This window comes from Astyanax mexicanus, chromosome 4 (genome assembly GCF_023375975.1).
Source record: "Astyanax mexicanus isolate ESR-SI-001 chromosome 4, AstMex3_surface, whole genome shotgun sequence".
NCBI lineage: Eukaryota > Metazoa > Chordata > Actinopteri > Characiformes > Acestrorhamphidae > Astyanax > Astyanax mexicanus.
This window is the reverse complement of record NC_064411.1, coordinates 20,277,176-20,298,421: the sequence shown is the minus strand read 5'-3', so window position 1 is coordinate 20,298,421 and position 21,246 is coordinate 20,277,176. Positions and strand designations below refer to the sequence as shown.

General features: G+C 39.6%; 1 protein-coding gene across 5 annotated transcripts in view; it reads right to left on the bottom strand.

Annotated features, from left to right (window-relative positions):
* The window catches only part of LOC125801496 (zinc finger protein 239-like), a 132,661-nt gene that overhangs the window by 1,951 nt on the left and 109,464 nt on the right, over nt 1-21,246 (bottom strand). The window contains exons 1-3 of one of the 5 annotated variants that reach the window (XR_007438702.1): nt 2,935-2,969; nt 2,684-2,761; nt 2,540-2,605 (exon numbers count right to left, since the gene is read on the bottom strand). The exons of 1 other annotated variant lie outside the window; for it this stretch is intronic. The gene's annotated coding sequence lies outside the window, so the exon portion shown is untranslated. Of the gene's footprint in view, nt 1-2,539; nt 2,606-2,683; nt 2,762-2,934; nt 3,048-21,246 lie in introns of those variants that run through there. 3 more of the 5 variants (XR_007438705.1, XR_007438701.1, XR_007438704.1) reach the window with 3 other exon arrangements.

The following is a 21,246-nucleotide window of genomic DNA, read 5'->3' as shown; positions in this document are numbered from 1 at the left end:
TTCTGGAGCCCGGGTCGGATTTCGGGTCGGACCTCGGGTCATGTCGGGTTCGGGCAGAGAATCTAAGCTCTAGAGAGCATGGACTCCGGAGACCAATCTCCAGCTACAAAAAAACGCCAGCGGGCATCTAAAGTTTGGGAGCATTTCACGCAAAAGGCCAACAATGTGGTCCTCTGCCATATGTGCAAAAGGAGCACTTGAAGCGCAAACATCCAGGAGCACTATGTCAACAGGGTCACACAGTAAGTTACCGTTTACATCAGGGTCTCCGCGGGTGTCCTTAAAAAGACTTAATGCTGTCTACCAAAGGTTTTAAACCTGCCACAGGCAGAAATTATACATTTTTGGTTTATATTTGTGCATGGCATTTCGCAGTTCAGGTGTTTAGCTAAGCTAGCTGCCTTAAGTTATTTTAGCTAGCGCCGTCTGCGCTGCGGTGTTACACCGTTTTCTGTCACTGTCGGAATTTTGTGACCAGTGCTCATGGTTATGAGCGTTCATTGGCAAAACGGAAGCTTTCTATACCTACACCTTACCCTCAGCCCTAAACTTAACCCTTTTGGCCAGTCGGGGTAAACATCAGAAACCTACACGTTTCGAATCGGCCAGTGCACCGGTCTGCTGAGAACTACTTGCCCGTGGTCACAAAATCTAGCGGTCACAGAAAACAGTGCAACACACGGTTGTGGTGTATGGGAGCTTATTCATTTTTAGCGTTATAGATCTAAACCTGTTGTACATGTAAGTGATTATAAGTGTGGGGTTTGGTTTAGTAGGCTTGTGTTGTTGTTGTTATTATATATAAATATAGTAATTTATCGTTTGCTTTAAAACGTAAAATAACAATTATTTAAATATGTTTCTCAATAAATAGATTAGTCGACTAATCGAAAAAAATAATCGTTAGAATAATCGTTTAAAAAATAATTGTTAGGGACAGCCCTATATCAGGGTACTACATTTTTACTGTTTTTAGCAAAAGAAAAATTCACACTGTTCTCATTTCCCTTTATATATCTACTAGAGACTATATCTGTCCAGTATCATTTACTTTACTTTAATCCTGGATATATGGAGATATTCAGAGTGCATTATTAGAATCATGATATTCTGGATCATTAACTTCTGATACAAATCTGATAAAATTCTTATTTTTTTTATTATCTCAATTAAGGGTGTGCCATATCATATTGTATACAATAACAAAATGACATTCATTTTGTTGCAGTAGTGTATTCTTGAATTAAGAAAAAAAAATCAGTGAGTATCATTCTCACAAAAATCGCTAGTACTTAGTGAAGGTATGGGCAGCTGTGTTTACATACCAGAAAAAAAAATGCTAACATTAGCTACTTGGTTAAAAAAGGACTGGCAACTTTAACTAGGTAGCTAACGTTAGCTAGTAGGTTTAAAACAAGCTGGTAACTTTAACTACCTGGATAACGTTAGCTACGTAGTTGAAAAAGCACTGGTAATATTAGCTAGTCAGCTATCGTTAGCTACTTAGTTTTTTTAAAAAGCACTGGTAATTTAGCTAGCTAACTAACATTATCTACCGGTTATAAAATGCTTGCAACTTTAGCTAACTAACAAACATTAGCTACCACTTAAAAACAAAATGCCGGTAACTTTACCTAGCTAGACATTAGCTATCCGGTAAAATAAAGCACTGATAACTTTAGCTTGTCAGCTAAGTAACTGTTTTTGAACAAAAATGAACCTTATTCTATTCTAGGATATTTTGGTAGCCTCACAAAACTGAAATCAGGTTCTTGTTTGAGTTGTTTGTAATGTCTGTATTAAAACTAGTTTTGCTGGGAAATACAGTTAAGCGTTTGTACTTTATGATAATATTCTGACTGAGAAAACAATTCTTAAAACATTAATTCAGCCACTGACAGCATGTTTTATACTAGCCTAACAAACACAATCAGTGGATTTAAGAAGCTTGACTGTAATATCTGTACTAAAACTAGTGTTGCTGGGCAATTTTCTTTTTTTTTTTTTTTTTTTTTGTGGGATAATCAGTTTTGTGCTTTATTAAAATATTCTGTCTATTCCCCTAGTATAAAAAAATGCTACCAGAGAATGAAATAATGAACTTGTTTATTATGCTACTTTTATTAAACATTACCTAATATTGTTTGACATTTATATATTTACCAACATATTTAAAATACAGATGACATTTGCAATAAGTGTACATCAATTAACAATATGTACTTTTTTATTTTCTTTTTACTGTAGTGGTTACTGCGGTTAACACTAAGCTGCAGCATAGAAATGCACTGCTGCTCAGATCCAGTGCATATATGGCAACAACATATAAAACCGCCTACTGTATGGCTTTACACATGATTTTCTATAAAATATAAAATACAATTCTTAAAGTGTTATTTTAAATTGTCTCTGCATTACCAATAGAATCTTGTCCCCCAAAAATATACATTAAAATACATGTACATGAGCACATTTCACAAACATAAAAATACAACTGAACATGATCAGAAATATATTAAAATATGAATGAAACACATACCTGGATGACAATATGTACTTTTCTTACTTCCTTTTTACTGGAGTGACTACTGCAGTTAACACCGAGCTGAGTAAATAAATAAAAATGTATCATTAATACTTAATAAATAATAATAATAATAATAATAATAATAATAACAATAACAGGATTATCTGATATTCTGCTGGCACAGCTACAGACAGTGGAGGGAAAACTGAGCCTCGTGTTAGTCTCACTGAACTTCTAACAGAGAAGAGAGAAATAAGCTCATAAACTCTTAACTATTACCTAAATCAGTGAATTCTCTACAAAAACACTTTTTAATCTGTCTTATACTCGAATTAATAGCAGTATTTTTAACTTAAAACATGTTTTTAACCACTATTTATTCATAGAACACGGAGCTCAGCACCTACCCGCAGCACAGAAACACACAGACCGCTGCTGAGGTACGGTGGCTCAGAAAGACCAAACGTAGCGTAACTGCAGTTCACCACTAAACAGCAGGGGCCGCCAAAACTTCATTTAACAGCATTAAAGTGCCTCATTTTATAAAGTTCATCTAAAACAAAGTTATTTTATTACTCTGTTACACTTACAACAGTAATAAACGCTGTAAAATGATTAAGTTATGTTTCAATTAATTCTTAGAAGACAAGTTTAGACATTATTAACCATTAAAATACTTTAAACAAATGACTCAGATCATCATTAATTAACAAGATCTACTGCATTTGAAACATAAGTAATTTAGTAATTTAGTAATAATGTCTAAAGTATGGTAATTAAATAATGGATTGTTGGTATTGTTGACCATTTTTTAGAAATTCACTTACTCTGATGTATTTTCCTTCATAATACTGAATATTTTGGTGTTATTTTGGGTTAATGAAAGTGTGTAAAGTGTGTCCTGAATTTAATATATATTAATATAGTTACAGCAGAACTGTATTACTGTGGTACACTTGCTATTCCACACTAATGGTTTTAATTGGGATTTCTTAATAAAACTAAGCTTAATAAAACAGCGTGGATAAAGATACTGTAATTTTTCAAACTATGTTTATCATCACAGTAAAATTGTGAGTTTTCTGTTAAATCAGTAAGTTAATCAACATTACTTATAAAAACTCTAGTGGCAGAGTGAAATTCCACTTTACAGAGTCTTACCTGACCCTTACCTCACTACAATCATTTCCAAAACCAATTCTTTCTTTTTAAATGTAATATTTTATAGGCGGACTTTTATTTTGATGGGAAAGTCACAAGTCTTTCTGGCAGCTGTTCATGGAGTTGCTGCTGAACATTGCTGTGAAATAATCAACAGTTGCTAATATAAAAGTCCGCTTGTAAAATATTTTAAGAATTTGTTTCCAGAGGGATTATAGCAAGGAGATAAAAGAGGTGGTAAAACAGGTAAGAAGTGGAATTGCATAAGAATAAGTGGATTTCTAAACATTTGTCCACAGTATCTAAAATAAAATATTAAATGACTTTAAACAAGACATTCACATATTACTAAATAACCAATGTTTAAAAATGTAGTAGATCCTGTTAGATAATTATGACCTGAACCATTAGTTTAAGGACTTTTAATGGTAAATAATGTATAACCTTTTTAACACTGTGTATGTAATAAATGCTAAAGAGCTTTCACTTAATTGATCAATAAAAACAGTTTGACTTCCCCAAAGAGAAGCACTTACTCCATGTATTAAATAATTAATGCATCACTTTGTGATGGTCACCATGAATATTCAAACAATTTTGTACTGACAAAATTTACCATGCAAGTTAACACTGTTCAAAAATTTACACCAGATTGATACAACCTTTTTAACACTGTTTATGTAATAAATGCTAAAGTTGTACCAGATGGACTTGGTCCTCACTGTTGATGGTAAACTTCAAGTGATGCCCCAACTTGTTTGCACTTACATTTCAATTTAGGTAAGATGGCTACAGTTAGAGTGACACTCAGAGATAGAAGAAATACAAATGTTTATCAGAAAAATGTATTTCATTGTTAGAGTCACTTCAAACTACCCCAACAAATAGCACTTACTAATTACTATGGAAAGATCAGTGCTGTTGTTAGAGCACCAATTGTGACATTGATTCCAGTAGACACTTTTTTTTTAATCTAAATTTAATTTAAAATATTATGGTTACTTTGTATTTACATTTACTTTCTTGATGTCCTGCAGGTTCTTGAAAAGGAGATCGTACTGCAGCAGATCTTGTTTGTTGCTCACCTTGTCTAAAGTCTTACTATTTATGTATTCTGAAATCTTTCCATAAATTGAGGTCATTCACACCTACTCCCTGTAAAATCACTCTCTGACATCACAATGGACCATCCTGATTTCTGTAGAGAAGGGTACTTCACACTTGTAAACCATCAAAAGTGAGAACCAAGTCAACTTTAGCATGTATTACACAGTGTTAAAAAGTTTGTATCAATTTGGTGTAAGTTTTTCAACAGTGTTAACTTGCATGGTGAATTTTGTCAGTACAAAATTGTTTGAATATCTATGGTGACCATCACAAAGTGAAGCATTGATTATTTAATACAAGGAGTAAGTGCTTCTCTTTGGGGTAGTCAAATGGTACTATTGATCAATTAAGTAAAAGCTCACCTTATTCCGTTCATTTTCAGTAATCAAAGTTTATTATTCAAATTTAAATTAAATATGGACCTGAAGACCTGAATCCTGAAGATTTCTTAGTTCTAATAGATCTCTGTATTGAAGAAAGTGTTGAAAAGAAATGTCACAATTTCTACTTTAACAATAGTTCTGACCTTTGAGTAAAATTGGTAAGTGCTGTTTGTTGGGGTAGTTTTAATCCTCCTGTTACCTTCAAATTTACTAACACCTTTTATGTTTGGGGTCAATTTCACCCCAACAATGTCAAACTACAAAAATGATTATATATTAAGAACATTTTACCCAAGTTTATTACACATGCAATATTTGTTTGTTAACTACTTGAATAACCATTAAAAAAATAAATAAATAAATAACTGGAATGAAAAAGATTTAATGTTATCAAGAATAGTTAAAAGTATTATATTTGGGGCCAATTTGACCACAGGAAAAAACAAATGAGCAGAAATTCATGCTCAGTCACATGGGAGTCTGGATTGTAAAGAAGAAGATCCTACTTGTTCCATTCATCCCATATTGCTGAGTTTATTAAGATCTCATCAGTCCTGCCTTGTTTCTGTGCTATTGAAGCGTAGGACACGGAGGAGACATGGACTGTGTTTAGAGACGTGCTGGATCTGTCTGCAGCCCAAACACCTGTTCTTTCTTCACCTTTTCACTTGTACTCTCCAAACTGAACAACACAATGTAGACTTACATGTGGGATTAAATCCAAGTCTTTCTAACTATTCCTCTATACACACACCTCCCTCTAAACGTATCATCTAAATAGTGCTGGACGATATGGCCAAAATTCATATCACGATATATTCCTTAATTTCGGTCGATACGATATAATTCCGATATCGATATAAATACTTAGAAGGCCTCAGAAAACTGCTAAGAATCCCTGCAATGGAAATACGTACCTACTAGGGGTGGGCGATATGGCCCTAAAATAATATCACAATATTTCATGGTATTATCGAGATAACGATACTCTTGGCGATATGACAAAAAAAAAAAACTTTTTTATTATTGTATACGATATGATATTGCACACCTTTAAGATATTTAAAAAAAACAATAATTTTAGCAGATTTATAACAGAAGTCAATAATTGAGAATTACATGATACTAATAATAATAATGCACTCCAAATATCTCCATATATCCAGTATTAAAGTAAAATAAATGACACTTTACAGATATAATCTGTCTCTAGTAGATATTTAATAGGAAATTAGAAATGTGTGAGTTTTTCTTTTGCTTAAAACAGCAAAAAAAAAATAGTACCCTGATGTGATAATTAGGGGTGAGTGATGTGGCACGATATTTCAGAGTATAATATCGTGATATATGATATGGCACACCCCTAGTACTGTCTACTTAATTTAAGTCTTTGAAACCTCCTTTCACAAAAACATTATAATACTTAAGAAATAAACAATACTCAAGATAAATCAATGCTCAATTTTATTTGCATATAGCAAAATAAAAACATGACATCCCTGTCAAACATGAGCCAATATAACTATTACCAATAAAAAATAACTTAAAATTAGGATAGAAGCAGAGCTTCTTAGTCTTTTGTAAACAAATTTAACAGATCAAAACAAAAGTGTTCCAACTAGGATAAAGAACACAAGAAGCCTTTATACACATAAAAGCAACAAGATTTCCCCGTCAAATAAACAAACCTATAGGCTTTATCAACTATAAATAACTTAGTTACAATATAAGCTACAAAAGTGCTTCAGCCAAAATACAACTCTTTATGAACATAAAAGGAACATGATATCCCCGTCAAATAAACAAACCTAAAGGATTCATAAACTTTAAATAACTTAAATAAATTACAACATAAGCTATAAATGTGCTTCAGCCAGTATAAGGAAAATATTGTATGTAGTGGAACTGATTGAGGTGGTGGAACAGATTAGATGTTTTAACGTTACCGCTGCTGGTCTGCTCCACTCTCCGGCACAATTTGCAGCAAACTGAAGTTTAGCAGACCTTCGAGAGTCGAACCAAATCCTCACCACTGAATTAGACCTCCCTCCTTCAATTAATCACTTGTGGAAGCGGCAGGGGCATTCATTTTGCATCAAAAATGTCCCGCGCTGGGAGCCAAGAGGACCCGCGGCAGACAAAGAGGACCCGCAACTGACCGCTGACCGAGCGGACCCGTGGGCGGACCGAGCGAACCAGAGGCGGACCGAGCGGACCCGTAGGCGGACCGAGCGGACCCGTAGGCGGACCGAGCGGACCAGAGGCTGACCGAGCGGACCCGTAGGCGGACCGTTCCGTTCCACTCCAGCGCGGAACATTTCAGATGCAAACCGAGCCTACCTTAACCTTGGATCCGCTCGTGCCGACTCCGTTTGGCTCCAGCGCGAGGCATTTTAGATGCGTAGCGGACCCGAGCCTAGCCTAGCCTAGCCAAATCTAGCCTAGCCTAGCCTATCTGGCTACGTGCCTATGTGATTACGTCATCACGCACAGAGATAGTCCAGCTACGGAAGCTGATTGTGTTCAGCTGTGCGGCGAGCTGACGCCAGTAAAACGCATGTCCGTGACAGATTCTGTAAATAATACATATCGATATACCACAAAAATGATATCACCGTTATTGAAACATTTCTTATCGCGATAAATACCGATATCGAATTATTGTCCAGGCCTACATCTAAAGTAGTTTATCCTTTTAGACTGATTGTGGAGGATTCATTATAATCAGGATCCTCTCTAAAGTCCTCCTTTTTCTCAGACACATTCTTCTCTATGTCTCTGTCATGGTGAAAGAGATGTGAGAAATCCTCACTGAGAGAAAACCTTTTCTTAGACGTCATTTTCAGTAGAGAGAGAGCAGAAAGAGAGAGACAGAACACACAGAGAACTGGTTTAGAAGCTGCTGTGAAACCTTTTATATCTCTGCATAACCACTATGTTGTGTGAACTATTAATATGTTTGTAGGAACAATATATTCCTCCACAGAATGAGAAATATCAAGTTCTCATGAGAATTATGTTTTCCCCGCCCCCATCGCGTGAATTGTTAGTGGTTCTTGCACTAATACAGTTATAACGATGTTATTTTAGGAATCTGAAATGTTTTTGAAGATTATAAAATTGCATGTCATATTAACCTTTACATCATTCAACATATGTGTGTGTCAAATTCTGATATTTTTATGTTTTATAAAGCTAAAATAACCTGGGGTCAAATTGCAAGCAAGCAACACCGATGTATACAAAATGTGTACAAGACACAAGAAAAACATAGCATGAATTATATGGTTACCCAGTTTTCTCTATTAAGTGAGGAAAAGACACCAAATATGAGGTAAATAAAATGAGATTAACTACTTACATAAATGCTTTAACATTGAATGGGTCAAATTGACCCCAAACATAAAATGGTGTTAATCTGTTTGATAATCTGGCCCAAACAGTCTCAACATCAGTAAATTCTTCCTTTAATGTGTACAAAAAGTTCTGTCTAAAATGGCTAATATTTTGTAGTAGAATGAGAATTTTGTAGTAGAATAGTGAGTGCTGTTTGTTGGAGTTGTACAGGAGCAATCCGAGAATCTCTATAGAGGACAAAGCCCACTTCAGAATCTTCTCTGAATCTCAGTCACTTGACAGAGTCTGAAATGTATAAAACTATATACATTTTTATTCTAAAATGTATGAAACATTTAAAAATTATTGTTTTTAACAAAATAATAATTTAAGAAAGTTTGGTGCTTATAGAATAAAACTTTTACTCATTTCCTCAAAACCACATAATTGCAGAGATTATTAAAGCCTATGAACTTCAGTTTTAATCCTATTAAACATGTTCTGTGTGTAACTTCAGCATCAGTAGCAGTAATGCTAGTAAATCTACTGAATAAAAAACATTAGTTTTAGAAAATGGAAATATAGAGGTACGTTTTCTTTCCTATTTTAGTGAAATACTTTGTTCTACTTTGAAAAAAATAAAGGAAAACCCCAGAGAAGTAGTTATACAGTGTTTTAAATGAGAGTTTTAGCTGTTTAGCTCCATTCAGCTCCATGCATTGAGGACTCCCTCGCGGGCTCCCTCTAGCGGTGATGGGGTATAATGTGATGCAGCGGGGGAGGGGGCGGGGCTCTACATAACCCGGATGAGACTGAGCTGGGGGGTCTGTAGCTGGAGCGCGGAGGAAGAGCAGAATCAGCTGAACTACAGAAGGTAAGGAGAAGTTTCTCTCTCTTGTTGGAGGTTGGTTGATGTGTTGTAACAGTAAAAAGGTCATTTATTTTGCTGTGATTCTATTTTGAACTACAATTCCCTGCATCAACAAGAGAACTGCGTGTTTTTATTAATTATCCCTCCGCGCCCCCCGTAGCTCCAGAGGAGCTTGAATGCAGCGCTGGAGGTAAACAGAGCTGAGGAGCTCCGTGAAAAAGTGCTGTTTTAAGCAAAAATAAGTATTTTTGAGAAAAGTTACTGGGAAAATGAGCTCTTATATCAGTCCTAGTCACTCGTCTGTGCATTTTTAGCGGGTATTAAAGCATATTTTACCTAATAATTAATTATTTCTGCCCCGGTCGGGTTATCAGCTCTGAGGTACAGCCGTTTCAGCACCAAAACACTACATGTGACTGAGCCTGAAAATGTGTGTTCATGTGCTGTATTTACTTCTGTTTCATATTTTATAGATATATGTGCAGTTTCAGATGCTTAATAATCGTCTGGGATTATTTTTGTTGTGTATGTGCAGGTATGTTGTCGTTCTGTTTATTTATTTAATGTAAATGATCAGTTCTGGAGCACATATCTTCAGCTCTTACCACGTTTAACCACGAACGATCTAGAAAAAAGGGCTGAAGAGGGATGTTTATTAACAAGAGCAGTTTTGTTAACATACTCCTGTTAGTCAAAAGGTTTAGTTTATTTAACAAATTGTAAAGAATACAAGGCTTAGGTCATAGGGGAGGAAACAGTTAGGGATGAAAGATAAAATAATAAACAAAACAAAACTAATTTAAAGATTAAGAAAACAAACTTACCTAACAAAGAAAAAAAATGAAATACAAATATCTAACCTAACTCCCTAATTACATTAAATTAACAAACCAAATTGAAGTATTTAAACAGGTGAAAACTCTTTCAGTCTGGTGATGTTGAGCAGTGTAGTCTGCGTTATGCTGTCTGTACAACTACACGATTACAAGACATAACAGACTTAAGTCTAACTCCCTCCCACCTCTAAAGTAAAATCACAGACTTTTTACTCATAGGCTTTATACACACAGATGTTTTACTTACTGGCTTTTTAATTTGTTCTGAAGAGGGAGATTGTAACATGATCTCATTTGTGTGAGTGGGTCGAGAGGTCACGCTCTCTCTCTCTCTAAAGCAGTGTTTCTCAACCAGGGTGCCGCGGCACCCTGGTGTGCCGTCTGGCTTCATCGGGGGTGCCGTCAAAATATTGCGCCTCACGTGCATATTTCCTTTCCAGAGTCAGCGCGTGTCGGGGTGTGTCCCAATTCACAGGCAGCATACTCTGAAGGATGCGACCCGCAGAGATAGGCGGTGTATTACTGCGCAGCTGTGACGCAATCTGCCTTCGAATACAGCCTCCGAAGGATGCGGCCCCTAAATTGGGACACACTGTAAAGTTTTTCTCCACGCGATGCGCCTCGAGAGTAGTGTGAAGCACTTAAGCTAGCATGGAACGTTTTTTAAGACTGCAGATTCAGATAACTTCTTCATCCAGTGGTAGTTCAGCAGTGAGTGTAGCAGAGTATTTCACTCGTTTGAAAAGTCAGCAGGTTTCGCGCTAATTGTAAATAACCCCCCCCCCCCCCCCCCCCCTTCTCACCTGAAATAAATTATTCCGCCAGCAACACCCCTCGTTCTCGAGTACTGCGCCAATCCCCCCCCCCACCCCATTGTAAACTGGGGTGCCTTGACATTTTGCATACTTTTAAAGGGTGTCGTGATAGAAAAAAGGTTGAGAAACGCTGTTCTAAAGCATATAAGTTCCATACCGGGCTGACTGATTAAAATAATACATGCTCAGAAAAAAGAGAAACACAATATGTGAAATGTTGAAGTTATTATTCACTATACATATAGCTACATTTCCACGACAACTAATAAGAAGTGATAATATTTAAGGTGAAATGAAAATATTAATTCATAAGCTAAAGTGAGCTGACGGACAATGCCTAAAAACAAGATACATTTTGTTCAGATAGCTGGTTTACAGGCTTTAGTAACATTTAGTTAGAGATGATGAAACTGTGGGTAACATTAGCTTCTGTAAAACTGCAGCAGGTCTTGGAGCTGCTGCTCTGAATCTGCTGGTGTAGAGCTTCTGCTGCTCTCTGGCTCTGCAGATGAAGTTGGGCTTCGACTCGATGCTGTGATACGCCACCGTGTCCGCTATATTGACTTAGTAAACAAATCAGTTAAGCCATTGATGTGGAGCTGCAGTTTTTCTGTGTAAAAAGCACAATTACATTTACATTTCTCACCAAATTTTCATTTGTGTTTTTTATATTTAAAGAATTTTGATCTACGTTTCCAAAAACAACCTCTTTAACTCAGGAGCTGTTAGCCTGAAGCTAATGTGGTAGAAAATAATAAACTGATATCAGGAGTTGTAAAAAAAAAAAAAAATCAGGTTTGTGAATCATTGATTTGGACTACTGTCTTTGGTTAATGTGTGGAAACTTTTATAAATCGGTTTAAAGGAAAAAGCTTTTTACATGTCAAAAGGAGATCAATGTAGAACGAATCAAGCATTGGCAATGTGATTCGAACCAATGTGTGTCGTTTTATTCTCCAAGTTTTAGATTACAGGGTAACGTCACTCACTTAGAATGGAATAAAAGTATAGAAGCTTTTATGGTAATATGAAGATGTCCCAGTAGTTTTGTCTGTATAGTGTAACTGATTCAGGCAGTTCACTTCAGTTTTTTTTTTTATCTGCTTGTATTTTAATATTCAATGCCATTTTTGTTTGTGTTTTCCAGAAATGAAAATATTCTCCTGAAATTCATCATCAACAACCAGGATATTTAACTAAGAGCAGTGTTTAACTGCTGAAAGAGGTGAAGCAGAAGCCGTCCTGAAGAATCTCCAGAACAAATTGTTTGATAAATTTAACAGACAAATGATGCCAAGTCCCGCCATGGAGAAACATCAGCACTCTGCCAAGAGTTTTACTAAACATAGTGATCTCAAAATACACCAGCGCATTCACACAGGAGAGATACCGTATCAATGCTCAGACTGTGGGAAAAGTTTTAATCAACAGAGTCATCTCAAAAAACACCAGCACATTCACACAGGAGAGAAACCGTATCACTGCTCAGACTGTGGGGGGAGTTTTAATCGACAGAGTCATCTCCAACAACACCAGCGCATTCACACAGGAGAGAAACCGTATCACTGCTCAGACTGTGGGAAGAGCTTTAATCAACAGAGTACTCTGAAAAACCATCAGCACATTCACACAGGAGAAAAAACGTATCACTGCTCAGACTGTGGAAAGAGTTTTAATCAACAGAGTGATCTCAAAAAACACCAGCGCATTCACACAGGAGAGAAACCGTATTACTGCTCAGACTGTGGGAAGAGTTTTATTCAACAGAGTCATCTCAAAAAACACCAGCGCATTCACACAGGAGAGAAACCGTATTACTGCTCAGACTGTGGGAAGAATTTTAATCAACTGAGTGATCTCAAAATACACCAGCGCATTCACACAGGAGAGAAACCGTATTACTGCTCAGACTGTGGGAATAGTTTTACTAAACTGAGTAATCTCAAAATACACCAGCACATTCACACAGGAGAGAGACCATATTACTGTTCAGACTGTGGTAAGAATTTTAATCAACAGAGTAATCTTAAAAGTCACCAGCGCATTCACACAGGAGAGAGACCATATTACTGCTCAGAGTGTGAGAAGTGTTTTATTTCACAGAGTAATCTCAAAAAACACCAACGAATTCACACAAGATAGAAACCGCATCACTGCTCAGACTGTGTGAAGGATTTTAAGCAAGAGTCATCTCGCACTGGGTGCATTTACATGCAGCCTAATAATCCGTTATCAATCGGATTACTGGCTCAATCAGAATAGAGCACGTCCATGTAAACACCTCAATGGAGTAGTCCGATTGAGGCCATTCCGAATTCAATTTCTGTCTGATTGAATGAGGTGGATAATCCGATACAAAGATGAACAACCACCTTGTAAACACCCAATTACATTCCCAATTTGAATGATTAAGTTTGCGCATGTGCCACAGCATTTTAGGGCCACTCTTAAAAATAAAAACAGTTTGCTTCGAGATTAAAGTTTGTATATTTGTATTATTTTAGATAAATTTAATTCTTACTGCTTAAGCTGTAGTTTAGGAGCAGAGCAGAGAACTTATAGGCTGTTACATAATACCCATCAGTTATCTTCATGTAAGATGCTGATTATTAATGCTGTTTCACTTACTGTATATAATACAGTGTCCAGATTTTCCCGTGGTAGCCTCCCAGAAGAGCTTGCGCTCCTGCGCAGGTGAGGTGAGCGAGATTAAAAACTGTCTTGTTGAGAAACAGGAGATGAGGAATATCTGAGAAGCAGCAGTAACTTTACCTGTGAGTAACTCATACATCAGAACAGCCCACTCTGCAGGATAAACTGATAAATCTGATAATTTCGGTGGTAATCATGACACCCCTATTAGATATCATATTTCGCTTGTTTTATCTCCAAAGTTACTAAGAATATCCAATTCATTTAGTTAATTGATTGTTTTATCCAGTACCAACTATTATCTTTGTATTGCTTCACCTCTATATTTACTCATGTGTGTGTTTCAATAAAAGGCTTTTATATTGCAAGACCTGCAATCTCAGCATGTTTTCTCACAATATGGTTGATAACCTTTCTGTGACCTGTAACCTATCCATCCTGAGACTGACTTATGTTATTATTTGGTAAATATTAACTGCCACCCAAAGGAGAAATCCGTTGTGAAATGGATGTTTTTTTAACAGCCCACCTCCATTCACCCCCAGGAGTTGTAGTTGCAAAACGAATTACGTGGAAATAATTCCAGATGTTGTTGAAAATATCTCTAATATTATTGCATTTTTTAGTGACATAATTTTGAAATCTGTCCCCCTAAATCCAATGTTTTTTTTTTTTTACATTACATTACATTTGGCAGACGCTTTTGTCCAAAGCGACTTACAATAGTCAAGTAAAATGTAAAAATAGTTAAAGGTAAGACATCTTTGGATAGGGATAAAGGAGGTCAAAGGGGAATAATGGGATAGAAGAGTGAAGGAGAGGAAGAAGGAAATGAGGTTAGAAGTAGTTAGTGTGTTAGAGGTGTTAAGAGAGTAAGTGCTCTTTGAAGATCTCTGTCTTCAGGAGTTTCTTAAAGATAGCGAGAGATTCTCCTGATCTGGTAGTGGAAGGTAGTTTGTTCCACCATTGGGGAACTCTGTAAGAGAACAGTCTGGATTGCTTTGTGTGAACGTTTGGCAAAGCGAGGCGACGTTCATTGGAGGAGCGCAGCGGCCGGGAGGTAGCGTAAGCCTTCAGGAGTGAGTGCAGGTAGGAAGGAGCTGTTCTGTCATCACCTTGTAGGCGATTGTAAGAGCTTTGAATTTGATGCGAGCATCAACTGGTAGCCAATGGAGCTCAATGAGCAGCGGGGGTGACATGAGCCCGTTTTGGCTGGTTGAAGACCAGACGTGCTGCTGCGTTCTGGATCATCTGGAGTGGTTTTACTACACAGGCCGGGAGGCCAGTTAGCAGGGCATTGCAGTAGTCGAGGCGTGAGATGACGACCGCTTGCACCAGGAGTTGGGTGGCCAGTTGCGTCAGGAACGGTCTAATTTTTCGGATGTTATAGAGCGCAAAGCGGCAAGACCGAGCAACCGAGGCCACATGGTGCGTGAAGGAGAGTTGGTCATCAACCATAACACCCAGGTTCCTAGCAACCTTTGTCGGTGAGAGAGAGAGAGAGAGTCGATACATATAGAGAAATTGTGTTGAAAAGATGGTTTTGCTGGTATAACCAGAAGTTCAGTCTTTGAGAGATTTAATTGAAGGTGATGCGCCCTCATCCATGAGGATATGTCAGAGAGACACTGCGATATCCGTGCAGAGATTGAGTGATCTTCAGGTGGGAACGACAGGTATAGCTGGGTGTCATCAGCAAAGCAATGGTAGGAAAATCCGTGTGAGCGGATAACCCGACCAAGAGAGGTGGTGTATATGGAGAAGAGAAGGGGTCCCAGTACCGAACCTTGGGGAACCCCAGTGGATAGGGAGCAGGCTGAGGACAGCTGTCCTTGCCACGACACCTTGAACGAGCGCCCAGTGAGGTACGATCTGAACCATGACAGCACATTGTCTGCGATCCCCATGTTCGAGAGTATAGTTAGGAGGAAGTCATGGTTGACTGTGTCAAATGCGGCCGAGAGGTCCAGCAGAATGAGCACTGAGGACTGACCTGCAGCTCTGGCAGTTTTCAACGCTTCAGTCACAGACAACAGAGCCGTCTCGGTAGAGTGTCCTTTTTTGAACCCAGATTGGTTCTGGTCCAGAAGGTCATTCTGGGAAAGGAAGCCAGAGACCTGATTTAGAACTGCTCTCTCTAGTATTTTAGAGAGAAAGGGTAGCAGTGAGACCGGTCTGTAGTTGTCAACCTGGGCGGGGTTGAGAGAAGGCTTTTTAAGCAGTGGTGTCACATGTGCTTGTTTGAAAGCAGTCGGGAATACACCAGAAGTTAAGGAGGCATTAATCATGTGAGTGATAGCGGGAATGATTGCAGGTGCAATAGTTTGCAGTAGGTTTGAAGGAATCGGGTCGAGCGGACACGTAGTAGGACGGCTACGTGTTAGGAGAGCCAGTGTCTCGTTCTCAGTGAGAGGAGTGAACGAGGAGAGAGCAACGCCTTCGGTGGAGGAACACCGGGCAGTAGAGGATGTAGTAGGACTGCTACATTGCGCATCAGTAAACTGGTTGCTGATGGCCGCCACTTTGTCAGTAAAGAATGAGGCAAGTGTTTCAGCCGTAAGGCATGTAGCCGGAGGAGGAGGCGGAGGGTTGAGTAGTGATTTAAATGTAGTAAATAGTTTCCGGGAGTCTGTGAGAGAGCAGAATTTATTGTGATAAAATTCAGCTTTAGCAGTAGTGAGGTTGGCTGAAAAAGAAGCCAGGAGCAGTTGGTAATTTTTTAGGTCTGCTTGTTTTTGGTTTTTTTGCCATTTTCTTTCGGCAGCTCGGAGTTTGGAGCGTAGTTCCCTGAGCGTGTCATTTTTAAGCCATGGCTGCGGTTTGTTTGAGCTAATGGCTCGAGATGTAAGAGGACAGAGGTTGTCCAAGCAGGAGGTTAGTGTGGAGCAGAGAGTGTCAGTGGCATCATTTACATTGAGTGATGAAAATGAGCCTGGTGGAGGCATATTGTCAGTCACCAGCGAGGAGTACTGGTCTGCTGAGAGATCTCGAAGATTTCGGCGGAACGAGACCATAGTAGGAGTAGCTGTGGGTTTATTTGAAATATGAACATTGAGTTTCATAAAGTAGTGATCTGAGACGTGCAAAGGAGTGACAGTTAGAGAGTCGGTGTCACAGTTACGAGTGAAGATCAGGTCTAGATGTTTGCCAGCTTTATGTGTTGGAGGGCTGGGGACCTGCTCCAGTTCGAAAGACTGCATGAGGGATAGGAAGTCTGTGAAGCTGGTACTGTCATGGTGGATGTTCATATCGCCTAGAATGAGCATGGGACAATCTTGCTCAGGGATAGAAGACAGTAGCATGTCAAGTTCATGCGTGAACTCGCCCATTTGTCCAGGAGGACGGTAGATAACAATGATGGCAAGTTTTGCTGGAGTATTAACCAGTGTGGCATGATACTCAAATGTATTGAATGTGTTTGCCGGTAATAGTGGAGTATGTTTTAAGCCATTAGCGATTAATAGGCCCGTTCCACCTCCTCGTCCAGAGAGACGAGAAGTGTGGGAGAAGGAATAGTAGTTGGAAAGAGCCGCCGGAGTAGCAGTATTTTCAGGTTTGATCCAAGTTTCAGTCAGTGCCAGCAGTTGTAATGACTGATAATTCGCATAAGAGGCGATAAAATCTGCTTTGTTAACAGCCGACTGGCAGTTCCATAGCCCAACAGAGAAGGAGGTAGTAGTGGGCGTGGTTTGTTTTAGTGGGCGCAGGTTAGTATGATCCTGGCGCCTGTTTGTGTTTTTACGCCTTCTGTGCGTAACTGAGATGTGTTGGGAGCACATTTTAGGAGGCAGTAGGACGGGCTGCCTTGTCGGTGACCTTGCTCGGTGGACTCGCGCAGGTAGACTCGCAGGTCTTTACCCGCGTTGGTCTTCACACGAGAGGGTCTTCACACAACAGCTGACGCCTTCGGCTGGCGCCTCGGCGAGTGTGAGTGATGTAATAGGACTCTAGATTGCGCACAGCTGCGGGCGATATAGGAAATCAGCGCCACCAGACTGTCTTTTAATGCCATGAGTAACGCCCCTGAGGTCCGCAAACAGAGAGAGTGTGAAAGAGGGGGTTTGCCACGCCCCGCTCAAGTGAGAATCGCCCAACCTTGTCCGAAAAGCTCGCTGAAAAGCGCGTTTGCTGTTGCTGCTACAGCGTATCAGAAGTGAAAGTAAAGTAAAAAAGTAAAAGAGCAGTCTGGTGTAGCTTGAAGTTCCTACTAGCCCTGCTAGTGTGCCCTTGTCTTAATGTGTCTTTTTTTTTTTTTAATAAACTACCTGTGCATTTTTCATAGCACTCAGTGCCTCATTTAAAATTTTAGGGCTCTCAGAATTCTACTGATGAAGTGTGGCGCTACTCTGAGCTTGTTAAAGGTGTAAAAAAATGTCCATTTCTTTGCATGAGTAACGCTATGGTCCATATCGCTAGTATTGCAAAACTGCTGGTAGCATTGGATAAAAGCACTGTATTTGGGAATACTGGGGAAGAATTGAGGTGGGTTAATCAACTATTCATACTCGTCATGTTTCAATACAAGTCAGTTTCACAACAGATTTCTCCTTTACCTGAAGTATTCAAACCGTCTGACCTTCACAAGCCTGGTTTCCATCCAAACCTTTCGAAAAAAGAATGCGCAATTTCCAAATTTCGGCAGAAAAAAATGTGAATTAAGCCGTGTTTCCATTCACTACAGTTATGCGAACAAACTTTAGATAATGTGGGAGAGGACGCCAAACAAGCATGGAGAGATTTGATTCTGTTTTTGCTCTGTGCAGAATTATTTTCGTGTCCATTTGCCATCTCTACATGGTGATGGTGTTTGCTGTTCAAAGACGCAGGGCAGGACGAGCACTGGAAACGTTAGTAAGCGCGGAAATCTCGGCGCGACCACGGCGACAGCCACCGTAAACCTGGGAGCGCAAACGAAACAAACTGTTCTCGGAGAACATCGTTCAGAGCCATTTTTCTGATCAGCTTTGGATTCGGCATTTTAGAATGTCCAAAACAACGTTTGAAAAGCTGTGCGTCATGATTGGACCATATGTAGGGCCACGTATTTCCAGTCATCGCCCACCTGTGCCAACTGATAAGAGAATCGCCATCGCCATATACAAGCTGGCCACCTGTGCTGAGTACAGAGTAGTGGGTGAAACATTTGGTGTAAGCGTAATCAGAATCACATGACTTGAGGCCTGATACGTCATTTTTTATGCGAAAAACCCTTTTCCATCCAGTTTTTCCGAATTATGGCGATGCGATATTCTAAATTTTCCACCCCCTCCTAGCGTAAAAATCGTTTTGCGATATTTGGGGCTTTTTTCAAATTTTTGACTTTTTCCATCCAGCTTTTTTCATGCGCATTTTCAAAATGCGCAAAAACTTGGTGGATGGAAAACCCTCTACTGTCACCTAAGTTGTGGTGTAAGTGGGTCCTGTTAGTGGTAACACTATAAGCTATTATCATTAATGAATGAATTACAATTTCCTCGATAGATATAAGGTGATTTTAATTGTGTTAAATTGCACTATTAAAGTGTACATGAAACATGTCAGTTTGTACAAGTTGTTATGATGAATAAATAGTTCTTTGAGGAAAGTTGTGGCCACTGAGGGGCATAGGTTAGAATGCACACGAAGATGTTCCGGGGGGCTTATTGGAGATTTATTGTAAATAATAAATCACTAGAAGTACAATACTTGTGTTAATTATGTGTGTGTGTGTGTGTGTGTGTGTGGTTTTCTGAAAGAAAAGGAAACAAATAACAAAGGAGAAATTACTCCATAATACAATAATAAAGAAATTAGCATCAGTATATCCTGTAGCTTACAAACAAATATGAAATAGCTTGACCTAAGCTAAATACCAAATTCTACATTTACTAGTTAAGAATAAGTCAGAAATGCCACTGTTTCCCATCATAGCTTACTAAATAAAGATAACAAATAACCATTTTACACAAACATCATAAGCATGAATATGCACAATATTAAGACATCAAATAAACATTAAGCACTGTAACCTCGCGGGTAACTCGCGGTAGAAAATTACCTCCGTGATTTAAATGAAGCAAGGTTTAATCATAAATCCTGCCTATAATACACCAGACAGCATAAAAACACATAATAAGGAAGTGTACTCACGTTTCTGGACGCACACAAGACACAAGATAAGTAATAAACTTCTAACAAATAATGTGTACAAAGCAGTGAAAGATGGCGACCTCTCCCCAAAACTCTCTAGAACAGTGGTTCCCAACCTATGGGTCGCCACCCAAACTATGGGTCGCCACCCAACCTATGGGTCGCCAAAGATCCACGATGGGTCGCAAAGCCCTCTTATGTTGGGTCACCAAAGCTTACAATGGTAAAAATATGGGTCCCTGAAGAAAAAGGTTGGGAACCACTGCTCTAGAATATTAAAGGTGCATGCATCATTCACATGCGTGCACAGGAGGAGGTGCGCTCTGACTGGCTGATCCTATTACTAATAAAACGTCTATCTGGCACCCTAGTCAGACCCTTTGTCACAGCCGCCCCCAAATTTGTCCCATCAAATTTGTCACTTGCTGAAGGGCCTGGTGTAGGTCTTCTCCTTCACCTTGACAATAGCAGTGCGGACTCGTCCGTCTGTCCCTGGGATGACGCTGGTGACACGACTAACAGGCCACAGAGCCCTTGGCAGTTGGGGGTCCACCACCATCATGACGGTTCCCGGTTGCAGCTGCGATGGGTCCTTGTGCCACTTGGACCTGGTCTGCAGTGATGGGAGGTAGCGCTGGATGAAGTGGCTCCAAAACTGCTCTGCTAACACCTGAGCATGCTTCTAGCGGCGGCGGCTCAGCAGATCAGACTCAGACTGTAGATGGCTTGAGGGAGTGAGGGATCCAGCCACCCCATGAGGAGCAGATTGGGTGTCACAGGGTCCACATCAGCTACATCTGTGGAAACATAGCCTAGAGGTTTTGAGTTTAACACCCCCTCCACTTCTTTCAGCACTGTCCTCAGAACTTCTTCAGGGACAGGTTGAGGCTGAATAGTAGAGTACAGTGCGGCCTTGACAGATTTCACTTCCCTCTCCCAAACCCCTCTGAAATGTAGAGCGCTTGGAGGGTTGAACTGGAACTGGATCTGGTACTTAACAAGGTGATCTTGGAGGGTGGCGTGCATGTCTTTGAAGGCTTCTTGCAGCTCTCAATCACCACCACGGAAGTTAGTCCCCTGATCCGATAGGAGCTCTGCAGGCTTGCCTCCGTGCAATGAACCTGCAGAGGGCCATTAGGAAGGAGTCTGTGTCGAGGCTGGACAGGACGTCCAGGTGCACTGCCCGGGTTGTGAGGCATTTAAATAGGATACCCCACCTCTTTTCATGATGGCGGCCCACTTTCACTGTAAACGGGCCAAAGCAGTCCATTCCCGTAGAGAAGAATGGGGGCTTCATCAGCCTCAGCCTTGCTGGTGGGAGGTCTGCCATTTTGGGCACGGACGGCATTGCTCTCCACCTCTGGCAATTGTGCAGGCATGCTGATGACGTTTGACAGCTTCACGGTCCAAGATCCAGTACTTGCGACGC